At 38.3% G+C, this 16,070-nt stretch overlaps 1 protein-coding gene across 6 annotated transcripts in view; it reads right to left on the reverse strand.

The window, feature by feature from the left end:
* Window positions 1-16,070, reverse strand: part of LPGAT1 (lysophosphatidylglycerol acyltransferase 1) — a 106,585-nt gene that overhangs the window by 32,094 nt on the left and 58,421 nt on the right. The window lies entirely within an intron of this gene.

A 16,070-nucleotide genomic window follows, 5' to 3' on the forward strand; every position in this document is an offset into this window, starting at 1 on the left:
ATGTGTAAGCATTTTCATTTTACAAGAAAACTAATTAAGGATGTTACATTTATTAAAAATCTCCAGATGAAAAGTCAATGCACCAAAGCCTATATGTACACTTTAAGGAAAACAGTGATATCTCCAGGTAGTTACGCCTCATTTTATACCAAATTTACTACACGCAAAAAAATAAAACTGAGCATCAGTGTCAAACATCAGGACTCTACAAAGAAGGTTCTAGGTTCCTCAAATGTCTGACGTGAATTACCGGAGGCTGAATATATGTTAGCATTAACTCATCTCACTCACTGCTATAAGGAAAGAAGTGGAGCCACCTGTGTGTAATAGTTCTGGATGAAATAGGGATGGGAGACCTGTTGCTCACCTGCTTTACCTCTGCCAGCCTCCCTCCTTCACAGTCACCTTTCACTGTCACCCCAATACAGCGGAGCTCCTCATAAGAGTTCATTTGAGAAAAGAGTTCTGTTAATTTTTTTTTTTTATTAAAAGCCATTTAAGGGCTTCCCTGGTGGCGCAGTGGTTAACAATCTGCCTGCCAATGCAGGGGAAACGGGTTCGAGCTTTGGTCTGGGTAGATCCCACATGTCGTGGAGCCACTAAGCCCGTGCGTCACAACTACTGAGCCTGTGCTCTAAAGCCCGCGAGCCACAACTACTGAGCCTGCGTGCTACAACTACTGAAGCCCCCGCGCCTAGAGCCTGTGCTCTGCAACAAGAGAAGCCCCTGCTCGCCACAACTAGAGAGCCTATGCGCAGCATGGAAGACCCAATGCAGCCAAAAAAAAAAAACAAAACATAACAGCCATTAAAGCAAGGTATCTATGCATTCATTTTAAAGATCTTAAAGATATGTATTAAGGGAATTTCAGCTGGGCTGAACATATATTCAGTTGTGGTACCTACCTGCAAAGTGAGGTATTCCAATCATTCTCTCAGAAGTTATTACTAACACACAAATAGCTTACACTGTACGGTGAAAGTTTTTAAGTTTTTTTCTTTTTTTTTTTTTTTTTTTTTTTGCCGTACGCGGGCCTCTCACTGTTGTGGCCTCTCCTGCTGCGGAGCACAGGCTCCGGACACGCAGGCCCAGCGGCCATGGCTCACGGGCCCAGCCGCTCCGCGGCACGTGGGATCCTCCCAGACCGGGACACGAACCCGTGTCCCCTGCATCAGCAGGCGGACTCCCAACCACTGCGCCACCAGGGAAGCCCAGTTTTTAAGTTTTTAAAATGAATGCAGAATGGAAACTACATTACAGATGTCAAGTAATCCTTAAGGAATAGATGTAGAACACTGGGGACAGCCCAGCAACACCAACTTTCCTTCATAGCGGCCTTTCCTCTCCAAAGTTGCCAGTGAAGTTTAGCTGACAAGGTAACTTTACTGAAACATACTTGAATAGCTGATATACACCGTGTGTGGGAGCAGGGGGAGTATAAATTGGTACAAGAGTTTTGGAAGTCAATTTGGCGATATATATATCAGAACTAAGAAATGTGAAAATCCTTCTACCTAGCAATTCCACTTCTAGGAATTCATCTTACAGATATACTTATTCATGCGTAAAATGACACATATGCAAAGCTCTTTATTGCAGCATTGTTTATAAGAGCAAAGATGAAAACTAAAAAGAGAGACTTGCTCAAATTCACAGAAATTTCTAAAATGGTGGTTGACAGGAGGGAAAACTGGGGAGTTGTTTAATTAGTATGGAGTTTTGGTTTTGTAAAATGAAAAAGTTTTAGGGCTTCCCTGGTGGCGCAGTGGTTGAGAGTCCACCTGCCCATGCAGGGGACACGGGTTCGTGCCCCGGTCTGGGAAGATCCCACATGCCGCGGAGAGGCTGGGCCCATAAGCCATGGCCGCTGGGTCTGCGCGTCCGGAGCCTGTGCTCTGCAACGGGAGAGGCCACAACAGTGAGAGGACCGTGTACAGCGAAAAAAAAAAAAGAAAAATTTTGGAGATTGGTTACACAATAATGTGAATATACTTAACAATACTGACACTTAAAAATGGTTAAGATGGTAAATTTTATGTTGTGTGTCTTTTGTCACAATTAAAAATAAAAAGGGAGACTAGTTAAATAAATTATAATATACCCATGCAATGGAATATTATGTAATCATAGCATTTTTACACTAATATGGAATGATATATTATAAGTAATAAAAGCAAAGTGCAGAACAGCGTGTGAAGAGAGAACATATTTACTAAATGAAAAGTCCTCATATCACATCTCTGTTGACAACCCTTCAATGAACGTGCGCGCGCACGCACACACACGCAAACACACACACCCACACACCACCATTCTTTCATTAATTCATTCTTCACTCAATAAATCAGCATCAGGCACTGTGGATGTAAAACAAATAAGAACAAAAGTATTATTCTAATGCAGTTAAAACACTCAAGAAAAGTCTAACTTGGTTCTATAAATATTAGGCTATTAAGAGGTAATGTGGAAAGTCTTCTAGTTCCACATCTATATAAATAGATGTTTCATAACCAAATAGTCCTTTAATGCAATTTCTGCTACATGAATGGAAAATACTAGATACCTAGGCCTGTGCAGTAGGAAAGCATATGTGTGAATATAACTGCAAATAAAAAATAAGTTTTCTACTTAAAATGTATCTTACTTGCTTTATATAAAGTAGATAAATCTAGTGTGTTGGTTTAAATCTCAAAATAAAAATTGAATTTAGAACTCTCTGTTCTGGCTTAAATAGTGTCCCACAAAATTTACATCCATCCAAAACCTGTGAATGTGACCCTATTTGGAAACAGGGGCTTTGTAGATGTATCAAGTTAAGATGAGGTCATGATGGATTAGGATGGGCCCTAAACCTATATCCAATATGACTGGTATCCTTATAAAAAGAGGGAAATTTGGACAGAGATACACAGGCAGAATGCCATGCGACAATGGAGGCAAAGACTGGAGTGATGTGTCTACAAGCCAAGGACTGCAGACAACCAACCAAAGCGAGCAAGAGGCAAGGAAGGATCCTTCCCACCAGAGCCTTCAGACAGAACACAACCCTGTCAGCACCTCAGTTTCAGACTTCTAACCTCTGGAACTGTGAGAGAATAAATTCCTGTTGTTTTAAGCCACAGGAACTTTGCTGGTGGTACTTTGTTATGGCAGCCCTCTGAAACTAATATACTCCACCCTCCTCAATTTACCCCATCCTTTCTCTTTTCCATTCTATTCCCCCCCAAATTATAGTTTTTTCTAACCAACTATAGGAAAAGAACAAAAGCACTGTATTTTAAACATCCAGAACATTATCATAGAAATCTACCATTACGTATTATGAAGGGTTCTCAATGTTTATTTCTATAATACTTTCAGGGTATAATCATTAAGAGTTAATCCAATACATATTTTATCTCTCAGCCATAACTTAGCTGAAATTAATTTTCAAACTAAATGTCAATTTGCTAAGACTCACACACATACTAAATTAAACAAGTGAAGGTAAAAGGATCAACTTTTTAAAATTATCCTGATGTAGCAATAAAGTCATACTGGATTTTATGATAATCTAAATTTTATTCAACAATAAATTTCATTTCCAGTATCTATGGTATTCTTCTTTTACCAAACCATTATATACTTCAAAGATCACTGTTAGAAAGTTATATGACTAACAAAATCAAGATTAAAAAATGCTTGTAGAGAAAAAGCATTTATTTTATGTATGAAATAGCTATGTTCCTCAAATCATACCCTGCTATCCAAACCAGTAAGTATAATAATGGAGCCAGTATCTTAATCAAGGAATAGAATTATTCTCATGTTAAAGAACAGAAGCTATGGATGCCTGCCAGTTCTTACATTGTACTTGATTAGAAGGACAAAAATATTTTAACACACTGTTCTGTGAAAGGAATTCTCGAAAAAGAACTGGGTCAGGTCCACTACTTCCAAAGGGAATGAAAAACAACTGAGTAAAAACTGCAAGAAAAGTTCCCTAGTTGTAACTGAATTTTTTAAAATTCTTGTTAAAAGCCAAAGATTATCACCTACTACACACACACACACACACACACACACACACACACACAATTAATAAACCTCCCCCCAAAAGTTTTAGACTAAAATTGATCATGACAGTTCACATCTCAAAAAGAAAATAAAAACAATAAACCATCACAATTTCCTTTAAAACAGTGATGCTAAAGCTGTTATACTGACCCACAAAACAGAATTAATGCAGAGGAGAAAGGCTGCTTTATACACGACCATAATAGCTTACTTCTCAAAGTTCAAAAAAAAATGCCTGCAAGCTGATGCCGCAAACTATTTTACCATTCTGTGACTCACCTAAGAAACATTAATATCATTATGCTACTCAAACATATTGTGAAGATGAATGAGATATAAATGACAGAATCACAGACGTCCTGGGCAATTAGATTACATGACAGTTGAAGTTACTTTTGAAATCACTATTAACTAAAAGAGTCATACAACTACCGTGTCACGTAAGGTCAGGTATTCTAATATGAATAGTAAAGATTAGAGAGCAAAAAAACACATAAAAGAATCTCATGTAGCTCAAGAACTGTGGCTTTCAGTAACACACATTGGAGGCAGAGTGGGTTGGACTCATCCAAAGTTAGGGGTTAGCAGAGGAAGATAAAAAGGGAGTGAGGACATGAAGGGTAGCCGTGAGAAAGTAGATTAAGGTACTGATTAATGGAGAGGAGACTGGTGAGGAAAGGAACCAAGCAAGGGGGTAAGTCACTAAAGAAAACTGAGGGAGGGCTACTATAGTAGAGATACTTGAAGCCATCCCCCATCTCCACCTTTACCCATCCTACTCAAACCCCCATAGATAGGGCCCAGACGTTGTGAGAAAGCCCCCAGGTGAATCTAATGTATGTCTGTAAATAAGAACCACTGGAATTTTAGCTCTGACGAGTTTTGTTTTATTTTCTTAAAACAAGTATACTGAACATACTAGGAAGTTGTGGTCAGTGCCTTTTGGCACTTTAATTAATTTAATTTAATTTAAGAGGTTAAATTTGAGGAGGCAAGGCTCAAGGTGTAGCTTTTGGAGGGGTTGCTTAACTAAAAGAATAATAGTAGCATATATTATTAAATAGATATATAATTAATAGCCAACATTCATAGAATGCTTACTATGTGTCAGGCATTAATAATTAGTAAGAGAAAATAATTCACATTATTTTCCTATGTAATCTTCACAAAATCCCAAATGTACAGACACTGTTATCCCCAATTTACAATTGAAGAAAATGAGACACAAAAGGTTAAGCAGTATCTTCAAAGTTACACAGTTAGGCAGTAGGGGAACTGGGATTCCAAACCACTGTATCATGCTGTCACTGCTGGCAGGCTACACCAAGGAACCTTGAGAACAGTAACGGGTAAGTTGCCCACACAGCCCCTGACGTTGCCCATGATTATGCCAAGAAGTGGGGTGGACAAGCCAAGTCCCAAAGTCCTCAACAAATAAGGTTAGTGGGCGGCAACAATAAGGAATGGTGCAGAAGCCAAGGATCAAGAGTTTTTTGCATGACAGCTGAATAATAAACAAGTCTAAAAAGGCAAAGAGTATCTAAGAAAAAAAAAAAAAATCAACATTGTCTTTGGGCCCAGGATACGGGTATCTTAAATTTAATGTGCTCAATACAGAACCAGCTCTTTACCCTAGTCTGCTCCATCTCAGCGAAGGACACCATCATTCACCCAGTCAGTTCAAGACCAAACCTAAGACCACTTTTGATTCCCCCCTTTCCTCAATTCTCCATATTTAATCCATCTCTAAGTCCTTTGGACTCTATCTCCAAAACACATCCTGCAACCTCTGTCTCTCCTTCTTTACTACTACTACTCTAGGCCAAGCCATCAGTACCTCTTTCTTGGACTTCTGAAGTGACCTCCTAACTAGTCTTCTCACTTCCACTCTAGCCACCTGCTTAAAAGAAAACTTTAAAATAGTTGCTAATTTCAAATACCAGTATAATCTAAATCACCACTGGCAAGAATGGAAAAAGAAAGAGCAAGAAAGTCAAAGATAATAAGTGATAATTAACTCTAACTGGTATTGAGATTTGCTTTAACTTAAACCTAGACAGTTTCCAACAGGGGAGATATTGGTATCTCGGGAGAAGCAATTCTTCCTGCAGTCATCAGCACTGCAAAACTTTTAGCACACCTGGCCAACATTCTCTGTTACAACCCTCAAGAGCCTACACATTTCCAAACATCCCACCCCCACCTCTATCCATTTAAAACCACTACGTTAGAAAGTTCAAAATGATTTAGGTCAATATAATCCTGTGGTAAAATCAGAGTGAGGTTAAATAACAAATGAGAATAGTACAGACAACATGAGGACTAAGTGAACATGTGCTTATTAAAAACAAAGATCAAGCCCTCTGATGCCTAATCTTTACCCACTCAGCCCCAGGATATGGCAGCAAGAGTTTGGAGGAGTCTTCTCTAGGAAATCTGATCAGCTCAAGAGAAAAGATCTAAAAATATTGACATTTAGGATTCTCCAGTGAAGTATTCCAATCAGATTATCCTACAATGAGGCTTAGTGTGGACAAGACGCAGCCACAAACAGGGCTACCAATCAACTTTATAGTCCCCTACTCTTAAATAAGAACAGATGGTCAGGTATTACCAGATGCCCAGAAAAAGCCTTTAATGTGAAAGACAGAAAATAAAGCAGCCTATTAAATAAATTGATTTTATAGTCAGAAATCTTCCAAAAAATAATTCTTCTGGCCCAGATGATTTCACTAGCAAATTCTGCCAAACATTTTAAAAAGAAATAACACCAATTCTAAACAATCTCTTCCAGAAAATAGAAAAGAACGGGAAAACTGTCAAGTTTACTTTATAAGGCCAGCATTACCCTTATACCAAAACCAGAAGCAAACAAACAAACAAACAAAACTATAGACTTATATCCATTAAAATCCTCAATAAATGTTAGGAAATGGAATCCAATAATATACACTGCAACCAAGTAAGGTTTATCATCACAGGAATACAAGGTTGATTGAATATTAAAAATTAATCAGTGTAATAGTCCACTATATTAACAATCTAAGGAAGAAAAACCTCATGATTATATTGCTATGGTCTGAAGGTCTGTGTCCCCCTAAAATTCAATTGTTGAAGTCCTAATCCCCAAAGGTGATGGCATTAGCAGATGAGGACTTTGGAAAGTGATTAGGTCATAAGGGTTGAGCCCTCATGAATGGGATTAGTGCACTTATAAAAGAGATCCCACTGAGCTGTCTAGCCCATTCTACCAAATGAGGGCACAGTGAAAAGGCTATGAACCATGAAGAGAGCCCTCATCAGAAGGTGACTATGCTGGCACCTTGTCTTGGACTTCCAAGCCTCCAGAACTATGAGCAATAAATTTCTGTTGTTTGTAAGTCACCCCGCCTGTGACACTTTGTTATAGCAGCTCAAACAGACTAAGACACACATGAATTGATGCACAAACATCACTAAACAAATTCCAATATACATTCATGAAAAAAACTCTCAGTAAACTAAGAACAGAAAGGAATTTCCTCAATGTAATAAAGTGTTTCTACACAAAACCTATAGTTAACATAATATTTAGTATTAGTTATATATGAGTGCTTTCTCCCTAAGATTGAGAACAAGGCAAGGATGTCCAATCTCACCTCTCTTATTTAACAGTATTCCAGAAGTCCTAGCCAGTTCAATAATGCAAAAATAAATAAATGAATAAATAAGAAAAAGAAATGAAAGTCATACAGGTTGGAAAGGGAGAGATAATTCTGCCCATGTTCACAAATAGCATGACTGTCTCTGTAGAATGTCCCAATTAATCTACAAAAAGCTCCTATTATTAATAAGTGAGTTTAGCAAAGTTACTAACAGTAAGTATCAATCATATTTTTATACTAGTAATGAATGATAGGAAATTTTTAAAAATTAAATCCCACTTACAATAGCTCAAAAAATATACTTAGGTATAAATCTAAAACACATGGACAGGATCTGTACGCTGAAAACTACAAAGTCCTGATGAAAGAAATTAAAGAAGGCCAAAATGAAATGAATACCATGTTCATGGATTGAAAGATTCAACATATTAAAGATATCAATTCTCCCACAAATTGATCTACAAGTAAAACACAATTCTAATCAAAATGCCAAAAAGAACTTTTGCAGATACAGGCAATTGGATTCTAAAACTTATAAAGAAAGGCCAACAAACCAGAAAAACCAAAATAACTTTGAAAAGGAAGAATAAAGTTGGAGGAATCACACTACCCAATTTTAAAACTTACTATAAAGCTACAATAATCAAATGGCATGGTATTGGTGAAGGATCAGACACACCGATCAACAGAGCAGAAAAGAGAGTCCAGAAATAGACCACACAAATATGGCTAAATGATTTTTGACAAAGGTGTAAAGTCAATCCAATGGAGAAAGAATAGTCTTTTCAAAAAACAATGTTAGAAAAATATGAAACCTAAACCTATACCTTATACAACAATTAATAACTCATAAAAGAAAAAAAATCAGTAAATTGCACTTCATCGAAATTTAAACCTTTTGCTCAGCAAAAGACACTGTTAAGAGAATGAAAAGACTGGGAGAAAATATATGCAATCACATATCCAACAAAGGATTTGTGTCTCTGTATCCAGAATACTTATAGAACTTCCAAAACTCAGCAGTAAGATAACAAACCACCCAAGTAAAAACCAGGCAGAAAACTTGGACACCTCACCAAAGAGGATATAAGGATGGCAAACAACCATATGAAAAGATGTTCAACATCATCAGCCACTAGGGAAATACAAATTAAAACCATGACGAGCAACCACTATACATTTACTAGAATGACTAAAATTAAACATACTGATAATACCAAATTTTGATAAGGATGCAGAAAAATTGGAACTTGTAGACACTGCTGATAGAAATGCAAAATGTACAGCCACTCTGGAAACGGTTTGGCAGTTTCTTATAAAGTTAAAAATGCACTTACCATCTGACCCAGGAAACCCACTCCTGGGTATTTACCCTAGAGCAGGGGTTAGCAAACTTTTTCTGCAAAGGGTCAGCCATTAAATATTTTAAGCTTTGCAGGCCACATATGGTCTCTGTTGCAAATTCTTCTTTTGTTGTTGTTTTTTACAAACCTTTACAAATGTAAAAGCCATTCTTAGCTCATAGGGCCATATAAAAACAGGCAACAGGAAAATTTGGCCCATTGGGCATAGTTTGTTGACTCCTACCCTAGAGAAATGAAAACTTAATACAGAAACCTGTACATGAATGTTGTACCAGCCTATTCATAACTGCTAAAAACTAGAAACAAACCAAATGTCCTTCAGTAGCTGAATGGATATAAACTGTGGTACATTCATACAATGGAATACGACTCAGCAACAAAAAAGAACATTCTAATGATATATGCAACAACTTGGATGACTTTCAAAGGCATGCTGAGTGAAAGAAGTCAGTCTCAAAAGGTTACATAATGCATGAATCCATTTTATGACATTCTCAAAAAAGACAAAATTATAGTGAAAGAGAAACAGATCAGGGATTGCCAGGGTTAGAAGTTGGGGGAGAATGTGATTACCAAGGATAATGATGACTAAAGCGTGGCAGAACTACAGATAATTCTTGCTCTGTTATTTTTCTTTCTTTTCTTTATATTTTTCTGTTTTCAGCATTTGACTTATTACTTTTGTAATTCAGGAAGGTTTTTCTCCCCAGATCAAAGTATTAATGGAAGGGCTTCCCTGGTGGCGCAGTGGTTGAGAGTCCGCCTGCCGATGCAGGGGACACGGGTTCGTGCCCCGGTCCGCGAGGATCCCACATGCCGCGGAACGGCTGGGCCCATAAGCCATGGCCGCTGAGCCTGCGAGTCGGGAGCCTGTGCTCCGCAACGGGACAGGCCACAACAGTGAGAGGCCCGTGTACCGCAAAAAAAAAAAAAAAAAAAAAAGTATTAATGGAAGATACTACTACTGGGCTGCACTCTTTTTGTTTGTTTCTTAAATGTTCATTTTCTCACTTTCACTAACTAAAAACCTCTCCCCCTGAGTAGTTTGGTTCAAATGTATTTTATTAAACCACTGAGAGCTGAAGTAGCTAAGACTTTACATCTTACGTTTCTTTTTATAGTATGTTCCAATAAAAGTACTTCACTCTATGCAAAATGCTCAACTTGCTCAAAGTTTTGTTTTCTCAACCTTTTAAATAGCTTCTTACATTCATGTGTAAGTTGACCAACAGAACACTATACTAAATTCAGAGATGGGGATTTAAATCAAAGGTACTTTAATTTGTTTCCATTGGGAAAAGTGTAAGCAGTGGGATTAAGTACTATCTGCCTTAGGCTGCTAAAATGAGTAACTGGAAGAAGGGAAATTCTAACTTCTCCTAAAGGTAAAGGATTGCACCAAATTGCTAGGAAATAAGAGGGCAATGTAGGTACTTCTCTGCTTTGCTACTAGAGCTCTAAATAGTTTTAGAATCAGACTATTACATATGGTAGGGGTTTTGATTTTAATGAAGTTTACAGCTAGAAAGGAATTTACAGATATCTGAATCCAAGTTCCTCACTTCGCAGATATTTTATCAAATACAAGAAACAGAACTCTACGACTGCTTCTTGACTGACCGAATTAGTTGCAAAGAAAAACATACAGATGGTAAGGATAATTAATTTACAGCACCTCCTGCTCACTATCCCCCAAAGCACTTACTGATGTATTCATTCATCAACTAGTTTTATTCTCTTCATAGAGAAACAGGATTCTGCCACTGCGGGGGACATAAACGTATACAGGGGTTCTATCACAAGGTAATTAACTCATTAAATTCAACTATAGGAACTTAGCAAAAAAGAAAGAAAGAGAGAAAAAGTAAAAGGTGAGAGAAGAGAGAGCATGGAAGGGCAGAAATAAAAGACTGAAACAGAGAACATTTTAAATAGTGCAAGCAATTTTGCCAGCCTTTCCAGTCCTCAGATCTATGCCCTGGAGGAAGCTTGAGACTGGAATTGTGAATCTGCTGTTCCTCATCAGTTCAGCTGGCGTGTGCCTGTCATCAGGCCAGCATCTTACTGAGGCAGCAGCTCGCTGAGCTGGATGATTTCAGTTTTTTAAAAAATACATTTTCTTCCAAATAAAACTTAAGCAAACTTTTTAATTGATGCAATATGATCCCTGCCCTCAAGAGGTCTGCTCACTTATTGGGAATAAAAGATAAATTGGGGATTAATGCATTACACATGAATATACGTACCACAGGAGGCAGGGAAAGAAGAAATCATTGGGAGCTAAAACATGAAGGGAAGAGATACTAAAGACATGGGGGAAATGGCCTTGAACAGACAGTTGCTACTGGAAAAAATGGAAAATGAGGTTCTATCTGTAAATAAGAGGTCAGATTACAGAGGTACTTTTAGAAGTCAGATACTACAATTTAGGCCAGGAGATATAAAATCCCTTTTCTTCTCACCAGGCAGGTGACATAAGTGAGGGAAGTGGGCTTCCTATATGACAGAAGAGAGCAGTGGGACTGTGTGAAAAACAGAGTGCATGCCCCACCCCCAAAGAGGGCAGCTACCTATCCAGCTCCAGGCTGTTGCTGAGATCTGGGAATGTGGCCCCGGTTACCAGACCCTCCAATTTTTTAAGAGTAACTGGAAATTTGAGAGTTTTTATGAAAGTTAAATAAAGAGGAGATAACAATGGAGGAAGGTTCCTGGGCAAGCAGGAAGGAATGGAATCTAAGCAAAGGGACTGGCTCTTGATAGAAAGGACATCCTGCAATGTAACAGGAAGAATAAAGGAATACCAAAAGATGTAGCTTAAGAGGTAGGCTTGGGCCAGGCTACTAGAGCACCAGAATTCTGCACATTATCTCACAAACCACAGAAACCCAGCAGGAAAGGAACTGACAATATGTGGGATGGAGGCAAGGGATGAAGGGCTGCAGGGATTTGGGAGAGTAGCTAGTTGTTAAGTGGGGGATTTTTTTTTTTTAAGGTGAGAATGTCTTTAGTATCTTTATATCCTGGAAGACTAAGAGCAAAGATAGAAGGAGATAGTAATCAGTAACGTGAAGCAAGAGAGATGGGATGTTAGCTCTGGGTAACAGACTTACCTACAGATGAATGAGGGTGCGAACAAGTTGGGGGAGGAGGACAGAGAACAGGGGAAGGCTCTCCACAGCACAGTTCCAGAGCACTAACCAAACCCATGGCAAAGAGGCAATGAGAGGAGTTAAAAAGTTAAAAAGAGAACTGCTCAGAAAATCACCACAAACGTAGATATCCTAAGTGGCGTTAAGCTAGACAAAATTGGGGATGCCCCTTAAAATGAAAGAGCAGAAAGCACATACAAGCATTCATGCCAGCCAACTGTCCAAGAAGCCTGAAGCAAAGAAGTTCATGGTTGGAGCCAATATACCCTCTGGGTTGAGGCTTGGCCATATTCCTAAGCTTTGAAACCTAGGATACTGAAAGAAGAAAGTACTAAGAATATGATAAAAGGAGAAACGATTTAATTGTACCACATATTAGGAAAACTTTCTTATTTTAAAGGACTTTCACTCATATTCTCTCAATTGCCACAGCAGCACTATAAGGCATAACAGGCCATATATCAATCTTATTTTTTTCTTTATGTGGGTGAATAATGTTTTTTTAACATCTTTATTGGAGTATAATTGCTTTACAATGGTGTGTTAGTTTCTGCTGTATAACAAAGTGAGTCAGCTATATGTATACATATATCCCCATATCTCCTCCCTCTTGTGTCTCCCTCCCACCCTCCCTATCCCACCCCTCTAGGTGGTCACAAAGCACCAAGCTGATCTTCCTGTGCTGTGCGGCTGCTTCCCACTAGCTATCTATTTTACATTATATCAATTTTATTTAAAGATAAGAATCTGAGAAGATACTGTAAAAGATAATACTGTGAGTAAGCGCTATAAATCTGACTGAAATCTAAGTCTGTTGGACCCTAAAACCAAACTATGGATAGCCCCTGTCTAATGAAATTATTAACCATTCAATTAAAAGGGAAGTGTGCTGTTTTCAAGGTATAATGAAAATAGCATGGGCTTTAGAGTAGAAGACTTTCATTCAAAGACCAGCTCCATCCCTTGCTAGCTCTGTCACCCACATTAAGCAAGTTACTTAACTTCCAGAAGTCTTCCTCTTCTCATTTGTGTAATGGGGTTGATATTACTTCCCTCTCAGGACTGCTTTCAATATTTATAGGAAGCCACATGTAAGCACTTGCTAAAAGGTCTGGCACATCAGGTACTCGATCAAGGTAAGTTCTTCATCTCACTGGAAGGATTACCAGTTATCTATAGCTTACACAGAAGTCAGTCTCCTCACGATAGAATTAAGTAAAAGGGATCGGAAAAGGCTTTTATTTTAACAGTAAATCTTATTAGAAGATAAATAGTTCCTAAAGGAACCAGAGAAACTAACTCAAAAAACATACGATAAATTGAAGAATCTAAGTCACAGGAAGAAAACATCATTTCTAGTATTAATAGGAGACATGACGTAGAGGAGAGAGTAAATAGACTAGAATACACTAAGGTGTAAAGCTCTTCTCACTGAGCATGGAGCTCAAACCTGGAGTCCACAGGGTCCATAAACGGACTTCAAAGAGTTGTAAACCTGTTGAAACTGTTTGTAAAGCTGTGAGCACGTGCAAAGGTGCTGTGGTAAGCCAAAAAATGCTTCCCTACCCCCACTCCACAAGATACCCATGTCAAACCTCTGGAGCCTGTGAATGTTACGTTATATGGTAAAAGATGTGATTTAGTTAAGGATCTTGAGAAGAGGCGCTAATTCTGGATTACCCAGATGGACCCTCAATCAGTGACAAGTGTCCTTACAAGAGACACACAGAGAAGACACATAGAGAAGAGGAGGCAGCCACAGGACCCTGAGGTAGAGCTTGGAGTGATGCAGCCACAAGCCCAGGAATGCTGAGAGCTACCAGAAGCTAGAAGAGACAAGGAATCTCCCCCTAGAGCCTCTGCAGGGAGTGCAGCCCTGCTGACACCTTGATTTGAACTTCAGCCCTCCAGAAATGTGACAGAATTAAGGTCTGTTGCTTTAAGTGCTTCTGTAGTCACTTGTAATGGCAGCCATAGGAAATTAATATAGGTGTACTTTTCTGAGAGGAGGGTGCAGAGCTTTCATCAGACTCTAGAAGGGGTTCTTATGAACCCCAAAAGGTAAAAGATCTACTATGTAGAAGACTAAGCAAAACCACCTATAAACAAAGGAACTAGAAATTTTTTTAAAACCTGCAGAACAAGTAGTTACTTGGATAAGGTCCCATAGTTAGTAAATATTGAAGTAAGAAAATAACAAGCTTTCCTATGATATCTAATCCAATATTCATTTCACTATCTCTTGGAGTTCAACCCTACAAATGCATTAAAAGGCAGTGATTCCCAAACAATTAAATAGCCTGTTAAAAATATAGGCTCTCAGGCTCCATCTCAATATATTGATCAGAATCTCCAGGGTAGAGAAGTTCATATATGTACATGTTAAAGCTCCTCTGATAATGCAGATGTGCAGACAAATTTGGGAACTACTACTATCAGGCAAGGATCAGTAAACTTTTTCTCTAAAAGGTCAGATGGTAAACATTTTAGGCTATGCAGGCCAAGAGGCAAAATTGAGGATATTATATAGGTATTTACATAACAAATTTGTTTTCCAACACATTTCTACAAATTTTTTATTGACAAAATTCAAAATACAAAAATAACTGAATACAACTTTTTGCAATATTGGTCTACTAATGAGTAGAATAAAATTCTTTCTTGCGAGGGGTAAGGTTTTACTTAATTGGGGTTCAAAGTTCGTGTTTCCTATCATCAGCTCAAAATCAGTTGCAAACCGTCATCTATAAAAACCTCCTGAGCTGGAAAGGACTTGCAAAACAAACAGGCAGTGGGCTGGATTTGGCTTAAGGGCTGTAGCTTGTGAACCTCTGCATGAAGGTCTAAGGAAGAAGAACGAGCCATAGCCCCTGCCCTGAAGCAACTGATGAGTTAAAGAGACAGGAACAGCAAAGGTGAAATCAACAGTGAAAAACATGAAGCAGAATTCTGAATGTTTTATGTTGTAGAGCAGTGAGTCCTAACTGTTTCAAGTATGAAGAGTCTTTTTTAATGTCACAAAATGTGACAAACCCTGGGCCTGGCAATATGGGCACTCAGAGCACAGAGAAATGATACATGAAATCTGAGCATTTCACCAACACTTGTCTTACTGTCCTAGATTAGTAGCCTAATAAATAGTTGGCTTTATATCTTGTAACATTTACCCCCTCCATCATTAATAGACTGTTTCTCAAAGTGAGTGGTACAACAATCTGAAATTAATTTAAATTTTAAAAAAATGTGGCAGAGATCTATGCTAGTAGTTTTTTTTTTAGCAATGAGTGAAAAGATCTGTAACAAAAAGCAACTGTAAAGTCTATAATGCTTTTAAGGGATTTCTTATTAATCAGAACAGCAGCTACATATATTTGAAAAATATTAACATGTATTTATAAGACCCATTATTTATACAACCACAGATGTTACTTAATATGTGTATGGATTCTTGACCCCCTGAGAGAACTCTGAAGCACTGCCGAAACTCTCAGCCCAAAGGTTCATAACCACAGTTACAGAGTAGATGCCAAAGAGGTTCAGAAAGAAGGAAACAGTAGAAACTGGAGTAGGGGGCAAGGACATCATAGGCTTAGACAAGGAGATAAATTTTCAAAGAAACTGAAGAACAGATTTTAGGGACAGGAAGAATATGAATGAGAAAATGCAGAGGGGCCAAGGGAAAGCAGCCTTACTGAATAAGAGTTGAGAACAGGATCAGATTATGGAGGCCCTGCCTTGCTGCCTGCCTCTGTCACCAGAGCCAGCATCTAAGTGCTTTCCATGTTTCATCGTATCATGGAGCCCTGATTAGCTTTCTCTCATTCAGTCTTAGAATAGATTCCTAAATACCTGAGGCA

The sequence above is a fragment of the Monodon monoceros genome, unplaced genomic scaffold (assembly GCF_005190385.1).
Source record: "Monodon monoceros isolate NGI ecotype Baffin Bay Population unplaced genomic scaffold, NGI_Narwhal_1 Super_Scaffold_18, whole genome shotgun sequence".
Lineage (NCBI taxonomy): Eukaryota > Metazoa > Chordata > Mammalia > Artiodactyla > Monodontidae > Monodon > Monodon monoceros.